The sequence below is a fragment of the Polypterus senegalus genome, chromosome 1, assembly GCF_016835505.1.
Source record: "Polypterus senegalus isolate Bchr_013 chromosome 1, ASM1683550v1, whole genome shotgun sequence".
Classification (NCBI taxonomy): domain Eukaryota; kingdom Metazoa; phylum Chordata; class Cladistia; order Polypteriformes; family Polypteridae; genus Polypterus; species Polypterus senegalus.
In genome coordinates this window covers 125,395,959-125,418,389 of record NC_053154.1, presented here as the reverse complement: position 1 = coordinate 125,418,389, position 22,431 = coordinate 125,395,959, and positions in this window count along the sequence as shown.

The following is a 22,431-nucleotide window of genomic DNA, read 5'->3' as shown; positions in this document are numbered from 1 at the left end:
ATGTATTCCACCCATGCCTACACTTCAAGGGTGCTGGACGAACTGTACAATATTATCAATCAGCAGGAAATGTTACACTCAGAGGCTGCTTCGTATTAATAAAGTCACTCTGAAGAAAGGTTTTGCTGAAATATCACCAGCACATAAACTTTCCAATGCACAGTGATAACATCCTGGATTATGTTTAAACCCCATACACACATGTCTACAAATCCTGGCTAGATTTTGGCCAATCTGATCACTCCTGAATCCTGCTGCTGCCAACCTATAGGTAGAGGCTGAAATGTGAGTAGCTTGTGGCACAATCGGTTCATTCCTGGACCATCCAATCAGTCACCATCTCATATCTCTGCTTCTGCATTACGTACTAGGAAACTTTTTGGACTGCTTTGGACAATAGTTTCAATGACTACGCTAACTATGTAATGGGATAAATAAATAAATCTATTGATGATGTCATACCACAGGTTACTGTACAGACTTTTTGGTTTTTTTTTTTGGACAAAAAATACAATATAAAACAAAGAAATACTGTAGCCCTTTTCTTTAATTTCATTATTTAAGTATATTCTGTGAAGACTAGTAAAGAGTACACAGCACTTAGCAAGTGAATGAGTTAAAGGAACTAAATATCTTCATAAAACTATCAATGAATATGAATAGTTCAATTTAAATCTGACAAATTGACACAGGAATAAACCAGCAGTTAGTTTTATTTTGTTTTGTTTTATTTTATTCACACAAGAATTTAGAAGACATAGAAATTTAAACTTTTCTTCCTAAAGTGATTTTGAGGGCATTTTATCCATTATATGCTTTCGAGTATTTTGGTCAGGCTTTAATAATATGGCTTTACATTTGGGAACAAATATGCAAAAGAGTAATCCAAAACTAGAAGCCAATATTGCAAATATTTCAACTGCTACTGTGTATTTGCCAGGCGAACTGATATAAGCCGGGATGAAAGTGATCCAGACTGAGCAGAATATCAGCATGCTGAAAGTAATAAGCTGAGCTTCATTGAAGTTGTCTGGAAGTTTACGAGCAAGAAAGGCAAGAATGAAGCACACAGCAGAAAGAAATCCAATGTAACCGAGCACAGCACAAAATGCTACCATGGACCCCACCTCACATTCTAAGATTATTTTTTCTTTGAATGATTTAACATTTTTATTAGGGAATGGGGGTGATAAAAATAACCAAACTGTGCAAATTATAACTTGGGTTAATGTAAAGGAAGCAACACTCATCCTCTGCTGAGGGGGACCAAACCACTTCATGACATTACTGCCTGGTAGCGTAGCTCTGAAAGCCATCAACACCACAACTGTTTTTGCCAGAATGCAAGAGATGCAGAGTGCAAAGGTAATCCCAAACGCTGTGTGTCTCAGCATACATGACCAATCCGATGGTTGACCGATGAAAGGAAGTGAACAAAGAAAACACAGGATCAAGGAGAATAGTAGAAGAAAGCTCAGTTCTGAATTGTTGGCTCTCACAACTGGAGTATCACGGTAGAGGATGAAGATGACTGCAAAAAATATGGTCATGATAGCTCCTATTAAAGAAAACAGGACCAGTAATGAGCCCATGACCTCTTCAAAGGAGAGAAATTCAATGTCTTTCATGATGCAGATGAGTTTTTGCTAAATTTGTTCTATAGTCTAAAGGGCAGCTAAAGCAATCGATTGTATCTGTAAGAAAAGCAAAACCAAAAACAATTGTATATTCAGATGTATTTTAATACAAACATCCATCCATTTGCTAAATCTGCATAAATCTTTTATGGGTTTGGGAGATCTGATATCTATCCAGACTCTATTCAATAAAAAGATCTTTGGTGTAAATTACTATAATTATGATACACATTTCCACACAGTTGAACAAAGTTATGTTAACTTAAGATAATCTCATTGATTCTATAACTTTAATTCTCCTTGATCGACTGAGACCTGTGCTCTTATTTATCAAGCATCTCAGTGTAGGAAAATCGTCTAATGGACTAAAAAAATCTCAGAATGATGCAAATTTGGTCCTGCTCTTAAGAGTAGGAGTAAAAGCATTTTATCATTTTTTTCTAATTTAACTAACTACTGCTAACTTTAGCAGCATTTAGGAGAGCTCTTAAGCTGTTCTAACTTGCTGGGCACTGCCATAATATGGTGTTTATGTACTGGAACAGGTGGAAAATTTTGGAAATGCTGGACAACAATGAATTTGTAAAACAATATTGATTTGGTGAAGATGGAATAATATTCATAACAAATCTGTAGCGTTATGTGATCAATTCATCTATAAAGAGAAATCATGCACTGTCAGCTGAAATAACATTACCTTTTTGGCCACAGAGAAAATACAGCTTTGCAATAGCAATGTTTTGGGTATGTTACAACTTGAGGTTGAATTTTCCACCATGCTTCAAAAGTTCTTACAACGTGTGAGGTCATGCACAGATTTATACTTATTCCTTCTACTCCACTTGAATTTAAATTTAAAGTTGAATATATGCAAGGGTGGCACGGTGGCACAGTGGGTTCGCTTCCCAGGTCCTTCCTGCGTGGAGTTTGCATGTTCTCCCTGTGTCTGCGTGGGTTTCTTCCGGGCACTCTGGTTTCCTCCCACAGTCCAAAGACATGCCGGTTAGGTGGATTGGCAATTCTAAATTGGCCCTAGTGTGTGCTTGGTGTGTTTGTGTGTGTCCTGTGGTGGGTTGGCACCCTGCCCAGGATTGGTTCCTGTGTTGGCTGGGATTGGCTCCAGCAGACCCCCGTAACCCTGTGTTCGGATTCAGCGGGTTGGAAAATGGATGGATGGATGGATGGATATATGCAAATTGGCACATATATAAAGATCATTGCTGCAAGTACAGACAACACTTATATGTGAATTGCAAGTAATATCATAGTTTCCACACAAAGGTAGTCAAGCATGCAAACTGCACTGTAGTAGCCAGCATATTACCCTCAAGATAAGCAGTGAAGGATGAAAATGACAGAGAAATATCACACAGGTATGCTTAGCACTGTATTCCACAAACCGCTAAAACATTTGTGTTACACTTTACAAGCCCAGAATGTTTTAAGAAGGCAGGCAGAAACTCCCAGGGCACTGGATAAACACAGCCTAGCAAAAGATATATGTGGAATCGCAGAGAGAGTTACAGCAAGTGGAAGATGACTTGGGAACTAGAAGAGTGACTGTGACTTCAAAAACAGCGTAAGAATAGCTGTGGCTTATTTCAGTAATGCTTACTTTACAGGGTGTTTCCAGTGGTCTTTACAGGGAAGGTGATTCTTTGGGAAGTACAGCTGTAAATCATCCATCCATCTATCCATTTTCTAAACCCACTTTATCCTGAGCAGAAGCTTGGGGGGAAACTGGAGTCCATCCCAGCAAGCATAGGGCACAAGGAAGGATCAATCCCTGGCTCATTCACTGTTAAGTGCTCTCATTCAGTGTGTGTGTCTTAGTCTTTCCATCTTGTTCCATGTTACAGTATTATTCTTTATGCTGTTGTAAAGTTGTAAAAATTACATGCATTTTAGTGCAATTTCTTACCTTATTATGTTTCTTTCTTCTTCTTCTTCTTTTGTACTACTACTTTGAATATTATTATTGTGGTTCAGCCTTAGCATTAGTATCACAAAACTACAAAATGTCATCATGAGTGGAGTGTTTTAAAATCGTGATGTCATTCATTCTCACATGAGAACTCTCACTCCTACCTTTTGTAATCAACTTTTAAGCTATTATGACAGACATTTCAATTCATATACCTCCTGTAGTATTATTCCTAAGCAACTTCCTTAACTTTACAAATATTTTCTAATTTCTGTACCAATATGCATAATATAACTTTCATTCATACTGTATAAAGAAGTGAGAATTACTTTGCAAAAAAATATCAATAAAGTGGGTTCTCTTAATGAAAACTGTCTTAACATTTGGGTTAAAAATAGTACACAAAGTGCTGAAAATGTTACCAAAAATATTAAGAAATAGTTTCTTATCCTAGTATTTTTATCCCATTGGAAAATATTAAAAAAAATGATCTGGGGGTAAGGTCAATTTAAGATACAACAGTGGTGTAAAGGTAACATACCCCAAGAACGATATTCTAAGTGAAAGCACCTTTGGTAGGGTAGCGGCCCACTGTAAAATACACTCTCCTCTATTAAGACCCACTTAATCATATCTATAAGAATTAAAGATGTAAGAGGAAAACTTGAAGAAAATAAAACATATAGACACAGGAAGAAAATGCAAACTCAGCAAAGCTGTAAAACAACAGTGATAATGTTTGTGATAACATGTATGCTAATATAACAACACCAAAATGAATTTGGAGAATTTGCCTATACAAATTCTACATATGTGCATTTGGCAAAATCATTTAAGTCACTGATCAAGAAAAAAATTTTTAATTTTAAACTTATCTTTTTATATTATGACTGAGTCGGTGCTACTCCATACAGTAAACAAAAATTAAAGTGAATTTTGATTATTAAAGTTTAAAATTTTTCAGATAATTCCAAAAAATGGGCAATGTGTGAAATGTCTGGATTTTTATGAAAAGGGCACAATTTTGCTTGAATCAAGACTTCTATTACCAGTGTAAATCCATTTATTAATGCTACTGATAGCTTACATACATTTCTAGCTCATGCCATGGTGTACAATCATTGTACTATTGGTGCTGATTATAAATTGACCATCTTTGCAGCCATTTCTATGTATGGTGCAACATATTACTACAGTGGGATGCAAACGTTTCGGCAACCTTGTTAATAGTCATTATTTTCCTGTATAAATCGTTGGTTGTTACGATAAAAAATGTCAGTTAAATATATCATATAGGAAACACACACAGTGATATTTGAGAAGTGAAATGAAGTTTATTGGATTTACAGAAAGTGTGCAATAATTGTTCAAACAAAATCAGGCAGGTGCATAAATTTGGGCACCGTTGTCATTTTATTGATTCCAAAACTTTTAGAACTAATTATTATAACTCAAATTGGCTTGGTAAGCTCAGTGACCCCTGACCTACATACACAGGTGAATCCTATAATGAGAAAGAGTATTTAAGGCAGTCAATTGTAAGTTTAACTCCTCCTTTAATTTTCTCTAACGAGTAGCAACATGGGGGTCACAAAACAACTCTCAAATGTCCTGAAGACAAAGATTGTTCACCATCATGGTTTAGGGGAAGGATACAGAAAGCTGTCTGTTTCCACAGTTAGTAACATATCGAGGAAATGGAAGACCACAGGCTCAGTTCAAGTTAAGGCTTGAAGTGGCAGACCAAGAAAGATTTTGGATAGACAGAAGCGACGAATGGTAAGAACAGTCAGAGTCAACCCACAGACCAGCACCAAAGACCTACAACATCATCTTGCAGCAGATGGAGTCACTGTGCATCGTTCAACCATTCGACGCACTTTACACAAGGAGATGCTGTATGCGAGAGTGATGCAGAGGAAGCCTTTCTCCCCCAACAGCACAAACAGAGTCGCTTGAGGTATGCTCAAGCACATTTGGACAAGCCAGCTTCATTTTGGAATAAGGTGCTGTGGACTGATGAAACTAAAATTGAGTTATTTGGGCATAACAAGGGGCGTTATGCATGGAGGAAAAAGAACACAGCATTCCAAGAAAAACACCTGCTACCTACAGTAAAATATGGTGGTGGTTCCATCATGCTGTGGGGCTCTGTGGCCAGTGCAGGGACTGGGAATCTTGTCAAAGTTGAGGGACGCATGGATTCCACTTAGAATCAGCAGATTCTGGAGACCAATGCCCAGGAATCAGTGACAAAGCTGAAGCTGCGCCGGGGCTGGATCTTTCAACAAGACAACGACCCAAAACACTGCTCAAAATCATGCATTCATGCAGAGGAACAAGTACAACATTCTGGAATGGCCATCTCAGTCCCCAGACCTGAATATAATTGAAAATCTGTGGTGTGAGTTAAACAGAGCTGTCCATGCTCGGAAGCCATCAAATCTGAATGAACTAGAGATGTTTTGTAAAGAGGAATGGTCCAAAATACCTTCAACCACAATCCAGACTCTCATTGGAACCTACAGGAAGCGTTTAGAGGCTGTAATTTCTGCAAAAGGCGGATCTACTAAATATTGATTTCATTTCTTTTTTGTGGTGCCCAAATTTATGCATCTGCCTAAGTTTTGTTTGAACAATTATTGCACACTTTCTGTAAATTCAATAAACTTCATTTCACTTCTCAAATATCACTGTGTGTGTCTCCTATATGATATATTTAACTGACATTTTTTATCGTAACATCCAACGATTTATACAGGAAAATAATGACTATTAACAAGGTTGCCCGAACTTTTGCATCCCACTGTATCTAATGCACTTGAAATACTATTACTATTTATTTAAAACATTACTAAAATTGATTTCCATCAAATATATATTTGTGCTTGATTGTTGTGAAATTAGATTTATGCACATTCTGAAAGATGCAGCATGAAACATTGATTCATTAATACATTTATTCATTATAACTGAAATGTAAGACTGCAAAAAGTGCACAAAATGTTCTCTTACTTGTCATGTTACTTATTTCACCTTCAGCACAAGGTATGCAGTCAAAACAGCAAATAAGTTGTCCATTTCTAATTGCCTTGCGAGCGCCTGGCCTGCAGCTTTCCGTGCATACCGATATAGGTACCTTATAAACGACACAAACACAGTTACATTAATTGTACTGCTATTACACAGAATATGACAATTTTTATCTCATACAAAGAAAAGCGCTATTCAAAACTGCTAAAAACAAAGCAGTTTTTTTTGTTTGTTTTTTTTAATCGTAAATTCTATTGTTAATTTATTAAAATAAACCACTGTGTTTGGTAGTGTCATATTTAAGTTTAATTTCCATTCATAAATTAGAATGCATTCAACACAAAAGTTCGTTAGTACCAACCTATTTTTTGCTCATTTAATCCACCAAAAATGATAAATACAGATATACTTCATCCTTTATAGCTGTACCCATTTTTACTTGTAAAATCTTTCAATTGTGAACGTAATGTTTTAGTGTATTATAGCACTTTTCAGTTATCTGTTGTCACAATTAAATCTTCGATAAGAAAAGAGCTTTTGAAGATGAATAAGGCATTGTTGAAAAGCAGAACCCTCTAAGACATTGTGTCTGGTAGAAAATCTAAAACATTCTGTACACTCATTAGATGTGTAACCAACACTTAATAGCTATAAGGTTCACCCTTTCAGCACCCAAAGTGCACAGAATTTATTTTTAGTTTGTAAATGAATAGAGAGCATGTATGAGTGAGTGCTAAATAATGGTAAATCCCTAAGTGAGTGTATTTATACGTTGTGGTCAAATGATTTCTATTGTCAGCTCTAAAAGGAATCATAATTTCCCATAAAAAAATGTTTGCCACAAATGCAAGTTGAGTAGTTTTTTAGAAGAAAAAGATAAAGTTTTAGTGATTCATTATTTCACAATTAAACACAGAAAAAAGTTTATAAGTAGAAGTTAAATTCAACCTTTGGCCACAGATAGTTCAGTGGTATTTGTTTTGTTACAGAAGTTGTTTGGGCTAAGTACTTTATAGTAGAATGCTTCTCTGTAAAATGGTAATAGTATCTCAAAATCCATGTTTAATATAATTTGATTAACCTGATGTAATATGTTCTTACACAAAGTTTAACGTAAAAATCTGTTGCAGTCCACTGACCCATTTTCTCAATCCACAACCCTTAATATGCAGTCAATTCAATACATGTATACACAAATACACACATATCCACACAGGTGTATTTTTTAGTTATAAATATTTAAGTTAATAAGTTTCTGAATAAAGCCAATATGAATACAAAAAAGAATTTGCAGACTCACCACTGATATTGTTGGAACCTGAACTCAGCTAACTTCTGCCACAACGGAATGTAATAGTATACTGTAATATACAGTCAAGCAATGGAATATTTGATATAAACAGCATAACAATTCCAATTCAAGATTAGGAAAGCCCAGAAATAGGTGTAATTTAGGAATCAGACATGGACATGCTAATTGAGTAATTGTGTTAATGACTAATTCTTGGAAATACCAATGAATGGTAATAGATTATGCCAAGATTGTTCCACCTTTGTATGCACATTGTGGCGGACTGCCAGCTGCTCAACCTGGCCAGGATGCCCAAAGAAGAGAAGGATGGGGGAAGGCAGCTACTGTGGGACACTAAACCAAAGACACCAGATGGCAAGTTCCCTGCAGCATAGCAGTGCCCCAGGTTCCATCAGAGCATTATATACTCTGTAGTTCGGCATCACAGCCCTGCTGGATACCGTGGATGCCACCAGGAGACTGCAGGAACATCTGGGGATTTTTATTTTCCATATAGCCCGGAAGTACTCTCAAGTCAAAGGGTCAGAAGCCCCACAGTACTTCTGGGCTGAAGAAAATCTCAAGTCTTCCATCTGACCCGGACTTCCAGGTCAAGGACTATATAAAGTTGGGAAGTAGTAGGACAGAGCTTGATGGGAGGCGTGAAGGAGATTATTGTATTTATTTATTATGCTTATTGTGGCTGTGGTGCTTTGGAGGCAAGGTTAGAAAAGAAAAAGACAATTAAACTACTTCTTGGTGCTTTTAAATTATGTCCAATGTGTCTGTCTGTTGGGGAAAAGGTAGGCAATAGTTCCACCAAGCTTCCATTTATTTACAACATAAAAATAGAAGTTAAACTTGCCAATATTTAGTCTAGATATTCTCATCTCAGAAAATAATGAAAGACTCCTTTTCACAAAGAATACCTTCTAAATAACTATGGGAACTTGCGAGTGTAAGTCAGCCAAGTCCAGACAGGTTTAAGAAGTGTTTGAGGTATGCTGCATCAATATTGGCACAGAAATTTGCATTAGTCATCTTTTTACAGGGTGTACAGATTGTTTCAAGAGTCAGTCTATAGTAAATATTTTTGAATTTATCATGATACTGAGATTTAAGAATAAACATTGCAATCACTTGTGTAATCAGCTACAGTGTACATAAGAGAATATATGTGTGTACCCATTTACATGAAATGCTTCCTATATTGCTAAGTTTTTATTTCAAATTCTTATTCAGCTTAATGTTTCATTTAAATTCTAAATTGCAACACATTTTAAATAATTAAAGATGTTTAATAAGGGTATTAACTATTAATTATTAACTTATCATTATAATAGCTAACAATTCTGAGTGTATAATGAATGCAAAGAAATCTTTCTGATTTGTAATATAATGTAAAGTAACATTGCATTCACAAACCTCACAATCCAATCCAGGAAGCCATAGCCTGTTTTAAAAGCATTGGGTACAAACAATAAACCAACCCTGGACAACTGGACAGTAAACCACAGTGTTCTGAAATCGTTTCATCAATGGCTTTAGTTTCTTCCATTCTTCTTATACATTTTGAATGGTCGTGAATGATGTTGAGTACTTTTCAGAGACAAGAGTGGGTGGAAAAGTCATATCTGAGGAAGCAAACTAACAGAATGTTCTAAAAAATAATGTCATTCTATCAATATTTGTCACACAGCCTGAAACACTTCCACCACAAACCTTTTTGATTGCAGTGGGGTCTTTTCAGTTTGGACATTATCCTCTTGTTTGCATGTGATACTCATGGGAATCAATGTGAAGAACAGAAGAGTTTTTGCCCTGTTAGATTTTGAGTTGTTAGTTTTTGGAGTATGTGGATTGTTTTTCATTTCATTTAAGTTTTCATTCAAACACTATGCCAAGGTTATCCCAGCCACATCAGACAAATGGCAGAAATCAGTCTTTGCAGGGTATGGAGATAAACTTGCTCCTGTTTCAATCAACCTTTTTTTAACAGCAGTTTGTGTCTTTACTTAGGATTAAATAAACAGTGTGTCCTGCATAACTTTGTAATCAATTCTTGTCTTGCTAGGGTCTTGACAAATATTTAGAGCATTAGGATTAATGATGAAAGGTACAAATACACTTGAAATATACAGTACATTAAATGATTTACTAATTAATTACTTAATATTTGTTTGAACTTTATTTTTTCATAAATATGCAAGCATTGGTCATATACCACTATGTGAACTAGGGTGTGTTTTTAAAAAGACATTAAAGAAAAGTAAGGCAAAATAATTCTAACATATTTTATTCTTACCTCTTTTTGGTCTCCAGTCCAAACAATGCTGACATTATTCATTTTAATGCGCTTTTCTTCAGGCAAAAATGGATCATAGATGCCAACTGTTACAAACTTTATGAGACCTCCTTCACCCTTCTGCCAATTTACCACTTCGTACCTTTGTTCAGGTTCACCATTTATATCAAAGTAAACTGTATCGCCATACACTGTAGTGAAATTCACTTCTTTCAGGTAACATAGCAACTGGAATAAAGTGAACCAGTAAAAAAAAATTTTAAAATGATAAGCCTTCCTATAAACAACACAGAATTACATGCAATACCTGCCATGATGCTGGATTCATCTTGTTTGCACAAGTTTTATTGATGAAAGGTCCTTGGCCATTCTTGCATTGGTGCAGATTGTGTAACGCATGTGCTACAGCATACACTGCTTTGTAGGTACAGCTAGGGACTCTAAATTCATGCTCATCAGTGTATTCTGTTTTTACATCTCTTAAATTTTCAGATCCTGTGCATTTATTTCTACTCATGTCTTTAGAATTCAAAGTGCAGTTAAACGTCCCTTCCCAAAATTCTTTCAGTAGAACATCTTCAGGGTTTGTTAAAGGGTTAATATTTACAAGGTAGTCTCTTAAACCAGGAATTTTAGCATTCGTCAGCGCCATTCCGATGGCACCTCCTAAAATTCTGTAATATTCTTCTTTTGCAGGGAGCCGCTTTGTCATCCAGCTAAGATTTCCTATCCACTGTAACCCAGTTGCATTTTCTAAAACTAATTCTTCAAGAAATGTTTTCATAGTTACTGCATTTACAAAAGCAATAACAACTTTAGCAGAAGACTCCTTGATAAGTCGTATAATTTTAATGTATTTTTGCCTTGTCATCACAGTGGATATGACAGCAGAATATTCAATACAAATGCCTTCTTCCTGAGCAGCTTGTGCAAATGCTGTCATGCCGTCGTTGCCAAAATCATTGTCTGTTCTTACTGTCCCAACCCAATTCCATCCAAAGTGTTTAACAAGCTGTACCAGGGCTCTGCTTTGATAATAATCATTTGGGACTGTCCTTAATAATGTTGGATACTTTGTTTTGTCACTAAGACAAGAACATGTAGAAAAATAAGTTATCTAAAAAAGAGAATTAAAAAAATGTGTTTTCTATCAGAATTATGCCTTAATTATGTTTTGTTTTTGTGAGCATGACCTTCTATTGTGAGAAAGATACCACAGAGAAAAGCCTGAGGGTATTTTAATTTATCAGTGCTAAATACTGAAATTGCTTTGTTGCTCCCATCTAAAACATCTATATTTTTAAAAGAAAGGATCCTGAAAGTCTTACTTGTGGAATTATAAAAGCCTGGGTTATAGAAGCAACTGCTTGTGTGTATGTTGTAGAAGACATCCCAATAATAGCTAAGACAGGGAATTGGCTGCTGTTACAAGAATGATTAGTAGGGTTTTTGTCTTCTGGGTCATTTAATGGAGCTAAAGTTTGCTTAATTGATAGCTGCACAGAAGAACAAGCATCATATATCTTATAACCCAAAGTAATATTAGGTAGTAAATTCTTATTTTGGTTAATTTCTTCAATAGCAAATATCATAGTTCTGGCATTTTGATATTCTCGTTCATTGAAACTGTCAAAGAAAGCAAGAAAAAAACAAAGAATATTTTTAATTTGACTTTGCTGTTTTTACCAGTTTTCTTTAAATAGATATGTACGATTACAACTACTGAGGCTATACAGAGTTTTCACTCTTTTAGAAAAACACAATATGAAAATGCAGTCAAAACAGGAAGTGTTAAAACCTCACAATTACGTTTAAACCTGATCTGCCTTGAGTGCATGACAACACCATCCAACAAAGAGTTTATATGTAATACACATCTGATATTTTTGTAGATTGCATTATAATTGTACTGATAATAAAATAGCAATATTGAAAGCAGTGTTACACTTTTCACACATTAAAAATACATTATATGCAGAAAATGTATAGAAATATATATATATATATTTTTAAATAAAATAACTGGAAAACACATTGCATATTTAAATTTCATTAGGTAAACATATTTTTAAAAGTGCATATATTTTCTTTTATTTATTCCTCTAAAATGAATGTTTTAAAATATGATTTTTACTTACTCTTTGCATTCAGTTGGTTGAGGCTTGGATTTAAATGTAGGCACGTTAGTGCCATGACTGTGAATGTTAAAAATGCCTGCAAGAATAACATCTCCATCTTTTGATAATAAAGGCACTTCAGCAGTGTCATACAGGCCACAAAATGGTTCATCTGCCCTTATGATAGCAACCAACAACACCCCCACCACAAACAACATCTCAGAGACAACTTGTTTACAATGAAAATACTGTATAAGAAAGCTGGATGGTTATATACAGTATTAGGTTCTGAATTATTTTCACCTAAATTAACTTAGTATAAACATCTTACTACTAGTGAGCTGTTAACTCTCTAGAGGATTGCCAATATTTGAAACTGCCTTAGGAAAAAACACAATTACGCTATTGTATAAAAAATATAATTAATGGTACATTATACAATGTAATGGTTACAAATTTGGTATATTTAAGTCAAGAGAGCAATATATAAATTACATTATATTTAGATTTTATGTTCTATTGTTTGTTGTTATGATTTTTATATTGAAAGTGGACACTTTTGATCTAATTTTCTAAGCAATGATTAAGCAATGCTCTTGTCTACGTGAAATAAGTACAGTAAACCATATAAAGCAAATACAGTATTTGAAGCATTATCAGCAGCCTGCAAAGAACCTATGTGGTGAAAATTATGTACTGCAAAAATTTTATACACCAGGTCACAAGAGTTTATAATAATAATAATAATAATAATAATAATAATAATAATAATAAGCACTGAGTCCATTGAGATAAAAAAATAAATAAAATTGATGCAGAACTTCTGGAGCAACATCTGGGAAATTGAGCTATAGCAAAAAGAGACAGAAACAGAGAACATCCAAATCTACCAACACGAATGGGCACAAATAACCCTAGAAGAAACAAAAACAGCTATACAGCAGTCCAGTAACTGAAGTGCCCCTGGTAATGATGGGATAGCAAACTTCTGGATCAGCAATTTACCATCCTTATATTGAGATCTGACAGATACCTACAATAGGTGCACCAGCACCCCAGAAACCTGCCCTGAAAGGATAACAACTGGTACTACCTACCTTCCTCCCAAAACTGAAGATACCAAAAACCATAAACAACATCGCCCTATCACATTTCCATACAACCTATAAGATCTTAACATCCATCATCACTGAGAGAGTTTACAAACACTTGGAAGAAAATAACCTAAATCCCATAGAGCAAAAAGAGTGTCAAAAAGGAAGCTATGGCTACAAAGAGCAACTTTAATAATAATGCCATTATTGAGCAGAAGTGAAAATGAGAAAGAAAAAAACTGAAAACAACCTGGATAGACTACAAGAAGGCATTTGACTGGATATTAAAATGCTTAGACTACAAAATATCACCAATACTCACCCATTTTTTAACAGTAAATGTTAACGAGTGGAAAACAACCCTTACTCTAAACAACACACATGGAATGCTATATTTGAGAAAGATCAACATCAATAGTGGCATACTGCAAGAAGATTCTCTCTCTCCCCTACAATATTGCATAGAACTTGCTCCACTAGTCTATCTCCTGATATATATATCAGCTATGGTTATACTTCAGGCTCATTGACTATTAATCACCTATTCTATATGGATAACCTGAAAATGTTTGCCAAGAATGACCATGAATAAACTTGCCTTTTAAACATCATAAAAAGCTTCAGTGACAACATCAAATTGGAGTTTGGACTAGACAAATGTACCAAAGCCACGTCCAAAAACATCCAAATTGATTTAGACATCACCATTTAAGACTTAAAGCATGAAAGCACATATACATACATGGGAGTGAATGAAGGGGATGGGATACAACATACCAAAATGAAAGAAAAGATCAGAAAAGACTACTATCAAAGAATACAAATGGTAACAAAATCTGAACTTGATGCAACCAACAAAATGGAAGCCATCAACACCCGGCTATACCAGTTATAATTTACAGCTTCAACATCGTCCATAGGCAACTAGAAGAGCCCAGAAAACGTGACAGAATACCAAGAAAAATACTCACCTTAGAAAGGATCAGATTTAGACAGATTGTACCTCCACAGAAATTGGGTGGCAGAGGCCTAATCCAACTGGAAACCACCTAAAAAGTAAGACTAGGTCTAGACACCTACCTTAATACCAAAAATGACACCCTTCTCATGAATGCTACAGAGCATGAAAAGCAAAAGGAAAAAGTACCCCGTAGCTAGCCAAGCCGCAATCTTCAGAAGAGAACTCGAGCTCCCTGAAACACCACAACATGGAAATGAAGCTCCAACCATCCATCCATCCATCCATCCATTTTCTAACCCGCTGAATCCGAATACAGGGTCACGGGGGTCTGCTGGAGCCAATCCCAGCCAACACAGGGCACAAGGCAGGAACCAATCCTGGGCAGGGTGCCAACCCACTGCAGAGCTCCAACCATCCATTATCAAAAAAGTCAAACAAAAATGGGAACAGAAACAAATGCATGGGCAATACCCAGAAATTGTAGGTGAGAAAGATGTAGAATAACATATGATAACAATTGAAAAGAGTGCTATATCTATGCTGCCCATGACCAGGCCATGAAGACCAACTACAACCGAAGAAAAACCTCAAGGACGGCACAGACCCAGTGTGCAGGATATGTGATCAATTCCAGGAAACTACTGACTATATCATCGCAGGGTCGACATTAATGACAGGTTGGACTAGTTTCAGAACACGGAGGATCTACATTATATAAGAAAGGGCAGTGCAGGCTGTTTTTCCTCAGGAGACACTGCTCCTTTAATGTGGGTAGTGAAACCCTTAACATTTTCAATAACTCTGTGATGGACAGTGCAATTTTCTACTGTGGAAGTTGGAGTGCCTCACACCTCAAAACCCCTTTTGAAGAAAGCTAATTAGCCAGCAAAACAGGCAGGAGGAGGCTCAGTCTTTTATTCTTGCAAGAGGTACCACACTCACAGAAACATGGACACCAGAGTGGCAGTGAGTAAATGCTACATAACAGGAGTTTTTTAATTTACAAATGTATGGATGTGCATGTGTTGTGATGTGAGATTTTACATATAACTTGATAAATGTTTTGTATGTCTTTATTTATAATTTAGGCAAACCAAGTGGTGAGAGGTATTCATGTTTGCCTTCCCCCATCCCCCTTTTTACGACTGTCTCTTTGTAATTTTATGACAGGATTTGGGGGGATGTGTCTTAAACCAGTTTGATCCCCCACACAAAGCCAGGTTAGCTTAACATATGGTCTTGGGGGGTTGAGGTGTTAAATGTACTATTTCTCCCATTGGTCTGAGATATGGCTGTTTGTAATTGGCTTGTCTCAGAGGCCTTCAAGTACCATGATGTCCTATTGGTTCTAGGAATTGGAGAGAACATCTATAAATGTACTTGCTCAACCACATTCTCTCTCTCTCTGACTGACCCACATATGATGATGAAGACAACACATTGAAGAGCACAGCTCAGCAGCCATATTGAACAGACATGTGGCTGAAAGCTGAGCACCAACGATGCCTTAACTAGGGACATTTTAAGTAACTGCAAGTCTGTGTGCCACCTGAATTACACATCACCATTTAATCAGGTTGTATGGTTGCCAATATTCAAATGTACTTTGCATTTTGTTATTATTTATGAATATTATCAGTAATACATTATTTTAATTCATTATTTTATGTGTAACTTAACTCCTGCTTGTCTTTTTACTACATCTAATTGCCTGAGGTTATAGATATAGAAGGGAAGGTGGGGTTAAGTTATATACAGTGGTAAGTCTGTGAGATTAGGCATTCTAAGGCTACATATTAATAATACAATAGGGGAAAGTAGAGCAAAATATATTACTCTACCAAGATAAAACAGCATGCATCATACATTTTGTATCCCAGAGTAACAGCAGGGAGTAAATTTTTATTGTTATGAATTTCTTGAATAGTAAAAATCATTGTCTTAGCATTGTTATATTCTAATTCATTCAAATGACAAAAACAAAATGTATACTGTAAACAATATTAACAAACATATCCTCGCTGTCCTGAAACTATAACTTGGCTCTGTCATCCATCTATCTATCTATCTATCTGAACTCATCAATTATAACTCCATTCAGGAACCTATTCCTACTTTATACAGGCAATATCACTTCTAAGCTTCTTTTCACTTCAGTTAATGATGGTCATAAATGATGCAGTGTGTTTGATATATTCCATATGCAAAATATATTTTTTGCTGTAACAGTATCTAAGAAGTTCATATCTAGTGTGCTTTTATCTTCCACACACTGAACCTTCTCAGGTAAGTAACTGAAATACCCTCTTTACATATTTTTTCCCTGCACAATACACTAAAAATTTGATTATATTTCATTAGGTGCAAATCACTATAAGGCTGATAATAACAAATGTAAAGAGACAAATTTTTAAAATATTAAAATAATTCACTTTGAATTGTTAATAAATACTTCTGTTTTATATATTATTCTTTCAAAATGAATGCTTATTGTAATGATACAGTATAATTCTGAAATCTGGTTATAATTAAAAAAGATAAATAAATAATAAATAAACAATATATTAACATTCAGAATGGCATGCAATATTTTTTTTAAATTTTAATAACAACAGCTATTACAATATGTTGACAGATTCTCCTATTACTTACTGTTTCAATGCAATAGTGCTGCATAAAAAGTTAAAGTAGAAAACCAATATAATTTATACATATTTTATAAATTACTTTATAGGTTTCAACAATCAAAGTAAATTAATATACTTTTCTGAATTTAACTCTTAAAATGTGTGCTACCTTTGAATCTATGAATGTAAAGTTATTTTCATATACAATATGTGTAGTTTATTCTTAGTTTTGCTGTAATTACTATTTTACAGTTGCCAACCACATTTGTTATGAATTATTTTTAATTGTACATGCATATTGAAATAATTTTTCTACATTTAAATGTATATTAAAAAAATTCTCTGATCTTGTAAGTTCCTCTAGTGTCACAAATTTAGTTAAATAAGATGAATCCTCTCTACAAAGAATGTTGCAATGCTTTTAAGATCTTGGTAACACTTTTTTCTGCCTGGCTGTTTTTTTTTTCCATTTTGCTTTTTTGTTTTTCAAATAATGATGCATTTTCTTTTGTAATTTCTGATATTAATGATTTTTTTTTTGCTTACTGCAATTTGATGTTTAAGATAAATAAACCTAATAAAAGCAGAAAGGTATTACATTTTTAAAATGTCAGATTGATATACTGTCAATGTAGCTGTATATTGCAGCAAGTACTACAAAAACAAAGACGATTTTTGTGTTTTATATACACTGTGTATATGCATATAACTTGTTCTGACATTCAATACATACTGGTTTCAGGCACTGATCTACTGAGATGTACAAAAAAGTAGCTATCAGGGAGCAAAGACATGTCATTCATTTAGGGCTTTGATGCTTCACTTCCGGCTTGGAGAGTAGATTAATGTTTTTAAAAGAAACAACTGATATTGTCCCCCTATTTATATTGTTACAGTTTGTACTCTAACTACCTTTTAACAAAGGGTAACTAGAAGTTTACATAAAACTAATACAAATAAATTAAATCACATAATTTTCAGAAGCAGCCAGGGTGAATGAGCAGCCTCTTTAGACTAGTGTGTCTCACCGCAGTCTGCATTCGGTCTTACTCCTGCTTTTTATGCATATAGCCAATTTAATGCAGCAGTCAGATCATTCATGATGCAGTCAAAAACCAAATCTGTAGAACAGGAGCTTAGAATATACACAATTATGGGAATGGTGGACACAGCAAGACCCAAAAGAAGAAATGTGTGAGTGGTAAAGAGCTTTCCCAACATTGACATTGTAGTGCTGAGTAAAACTCAACTTGCAGAGGAAGGATTGCTAAATAAGCTACCTAGAAGTTACACCTTTAATTAATGCTAAAGATCAATGTTGAGTTTGCCGTTTTAGTTTTGAGTGGTTAAGGATTATGCTGGACTTTCCTTTGCCCTAGTTGTATTCCTTTGGTAATTGATCCCCTGTTAAAAGTAACTGCATACAGTCGTGGATGGATTCTCTGTTCCACAGTGCCTTAATGTGCAATATCCAATGAGGACAATAATATAGATGTATCAGAAAAACAAAGGACTGTTGATGGTTTGTTTTCTGTTTAACCCTCCTAATTGACCCATGCAGTTTATATAAAGTCAAAAAAGGCAGGAATCACATTAAAACCGAAAAAAAACATGTATTATAAATTTTTAGAACTTTCAGAAAGATGAACTATGAGAACATGTAGACGATACACTATTATTAACAACTACGATTTAATAAACATAAGCCTGTAGCCTTCCAATTAAAACTGCTGTGTGAAATAAATTTTCATATTTTGTTAGAATTACAGTTGCTGTAGATATGATTTTACCTTTACATTATTCCTTACATGATGAGCACAATATAAGTGTGGGCCTTCTGCAGATATATTTCCTTCACTGTACACACATGGTGCTACTTATTGCCTTTTTGAGAGGGGCACACTTTGCATCTTTTTTAGTTATTGCCATTAAACGTACCTTCTGGACCCACTCATCGTGGGATACTGTGACTATCTGTCTTCATTCATGTCTAGGTTCTCCTCATATGACCAGAAATCCTATGGCTGACTACTTTTCTCCTGGTTACCGGTTTTCTTGTCTGTTCTCCTGCTCATCTTGCTGCTGGAAACGTCGTTCTCGAGTGTGTGAGTTTTAATGTTCTGCATTTTGGTCACAATAGGGGCTGCCACTGAGTGCCAAACCGTAGACACAATATCACCTAACATGGTATCATGTCAAGATAAAATGTTTTTGTTTTCCATTAACACATTTCCTAACAAGCACCAACCAAAATCTCTTTCTCCTTCCACCTTCAGAGTACTGTAACCCACTGCCTCCCAACACTGAACCTTTGAAGTAAAGCTGTAGATTTCTTTTAAACTGGACCTAGGACAGCTTCTGGGATTCTGGCAATGGTCATCCCGGGCAGTTCTGAGCCAGGTGGAAACTGCTGGGGTATTTCTTCCCCGGAAGCAACCCCTACAGGGTTGAACATTTGGATTCCAAGTCCTATACCACCCTGTGGGTGTTTCAACTAGGTTTAGCCTGGAAGAACACTGTCGCCTGCTACATGGGGGAATGAACTGCTCCCGACATTCACGCTTGTCTAGTCAATTTATCATCCTTCCCTCTGAGCCAGGATGATGGATGCAAGGTATTTCATTCGGATTGAGCCTCACCTCCAGTCATCCTTCCACTATGGCCTCCTATCCAGGCAAGAAGTCTTTCTCCATCCCGATCGGGATGCCTGTCCTTCTTTTTGGGTACTTAAAGGCTTAATGTCCACTCCTTCTCCCAGACATGCCTCTTTGTGTAATGTGCTCATTGTAAGAACATTTTTGTTTTTCTTTGAGTAACTATGAAATAATATTTATGTTCTCAGAGATGGCAAATTTTGAGGTGTGGACAATGGCACCAATTAAATGGAATTGAATCATCAATAATTTGTGTCAAAATTCAATAAAAAACAGATTTTGCTTTCATGTACAGCAAGGGTCTCCAAACTATGGCCCTGGGCCGCATCTGGCCCGTGGAGACTTTTTTATCTACGGAAAAAAATTACGGAAATTTACGTGTATCCTGCCAAGATCAGCCGCCGCTTACATGGACGTTACGTTTTTACCGAATTAAAATAGAGGCGCGCAGTTGTGTGTTATGTTTTTCAAACGATCACTACATTGCAAAAACTTATTCGCTGCTTACTTTTTCTACTTCTGTTCACAGTCAATGAGATGATATAATGCCATCTAGTGGCAGAGTTTTTAAATGGTTTGCTGCTTGTTCAAGACTTGATTATTTTGATCACAGTTTGCCAGTTGCGGTTGACTGCTGCGATGAGGAGGTGTTGGTGTCAGTTAGCGTCTAATTGCGAAACATGTTGCACTCTATTTTATTTAGTGACCATTTCCTTTGCGTAATTACTTACCAGTGTGTATAAAGTATTGGGAATGTCGTTAGTTTAACAAGAATTTTCCGAATATTCTGAAGAGGAAACATTAAAAGCAACAATCTCTCTACCATAAGTGGATATATTTGCAGACTATATTCAGGTAAGTTTAAATTAATAAATAATAAGAATTTTTTTAAAAATTTTTGGGTCATTTGCAGCTATAATTGCGAGGAAATTAATTCGCATAATCAGGTTTTTTGAGCGATATTGTGTGCAAGATACTTGCAGTTTTACTATTTATTCATGTTGAAGTCACTTTATTTTAGTGCCCAACAATGGCCGAGAAGAGGAAAAGAAAAACAGACGATGAGTGTCGGCAATTTCAAGAAGAATGGAGTTTGAAATATTTCATCAAATCCGGCGAGAATGCATTGTGTGTGATTTGCAACAAAACCGTGGCTGTGATGAAAGAATACAACCTGCGCCGTCATCATCAAAGCAAATATCAGGAGAAATGCCATTGCCCGCCGTGTTGCAGAATTGCCCGCCGTGTTGCAGACATGGGTGAAAACATTGTAACTCAAATAGCGAAAAATGCAAGGCAGTTTCGCCTTATTTCAATTGCAATGGATGAATCAGTGGACAGCTGTTCCACCTCTCAACTGCTTGTGTTCATTAGAGGAGTGGATGAAGACATGAACATAACGCAAGAGCTGGCTTCCCTACATAGCATGTATGGCACTGTTACCGGAGAGGATATATTCAATGAATTGAAAAAAACATTTGCTGATTATAACTTAGACTGGACTAACCTCAGTTTCCTGACTGTTGATGGAGGAAAGAACATGAGTGGCATAAAGAAAGGCTTGGTTGGACAAGTGAAGCAGAATGTGTAATGAGAAAAACATTCCACAACCAATGTTCCTGCACTGTATTATTCACCAGCAAACTTTGTGTGCTAAATATGTGGACATTAGCAGTGTACTGAATCCTGTGGTGAAGATGGTAAATTTAATAAGGTCACATGGGCTCAACCATAGACAGTTCAGAGAAATGTTGAAAGATACTGACATAGAATCGCAAGATTTACCATATTACACAACAGTAAGATAGCTAAGTTGTGAGAAAGTTATAAGCAGAGTATTTGAATTAAGAAAGGAAATAGGTGACTTCCTGGAAAGTAAAGGCAAGCCACAGCCATTACTATGTGATGAAGAGTGGGTATGGAAATTGGCCTTTGCTGCAGACATAACTAGTCATTTAAATTTTCTGAACCTAAAACTATAAGGAGAGAAAAATCTAGTTTCTGATCTATACACCCACCTAAAGGCCTTCAGATCTAAACTTGTCTTGTTTTTGGAACAAGTACATGGCAAACAACTTGACACACTTTCAGCAGTGCAAGGTCTTCATGGCTGAAGCAACAGCTGAGTTCCCCACGTCATTTGCATGCAAGATCATCAAAGACCTCCAGCTGCAGTTTCAGGAGCGGTTTTCTGACTTGGATTCAAAGGCAGAAGAAGTGAGACTGTTTCAAAACCCATTTGAAGCAGATGTGGCCAGTTGCCCAGATGAACTGAAGCTGGAGGTCATTGAGTTGCAAGCAAATGACTTCCTTAGGGACAAGTTCAAAGAAGGAGTGGTGGGTTTTTACCAGTTTTTGCCCAAGGAAGACTTTCCTAATGTCAAAACATTTGCATCAAGGTACCTTTTAATCTTTGGAACAAATACTTGTGTGAACAAACATTTTCAAGAATGAAATAAGTGAAGAACAATTTGAGAACAAACTTGTCTGATAATAATCTCAGGTCACTGTTGATGTTAGGGACATCAAATCTAAAGCCAGAAATGTCTGCTATTTTGGCATCCAGGAAACAATTTCACCATTCCCACTAATACAGGTGTTCATGTGTAGTGTATCAATGTGTTATTAAATAATAACTAAATAAAATAATATTAAATAAATAATTAAAAACAACATCTATGTTTTGATTCTTTTTTATTTGGACCTTGAGTGCGTAGTCGGCCCCCAAACTGCTGTTTGATAGTTAATGCGGCCCTTGGGCTGAAAAGTTTGGAGACCCCTGATGTAC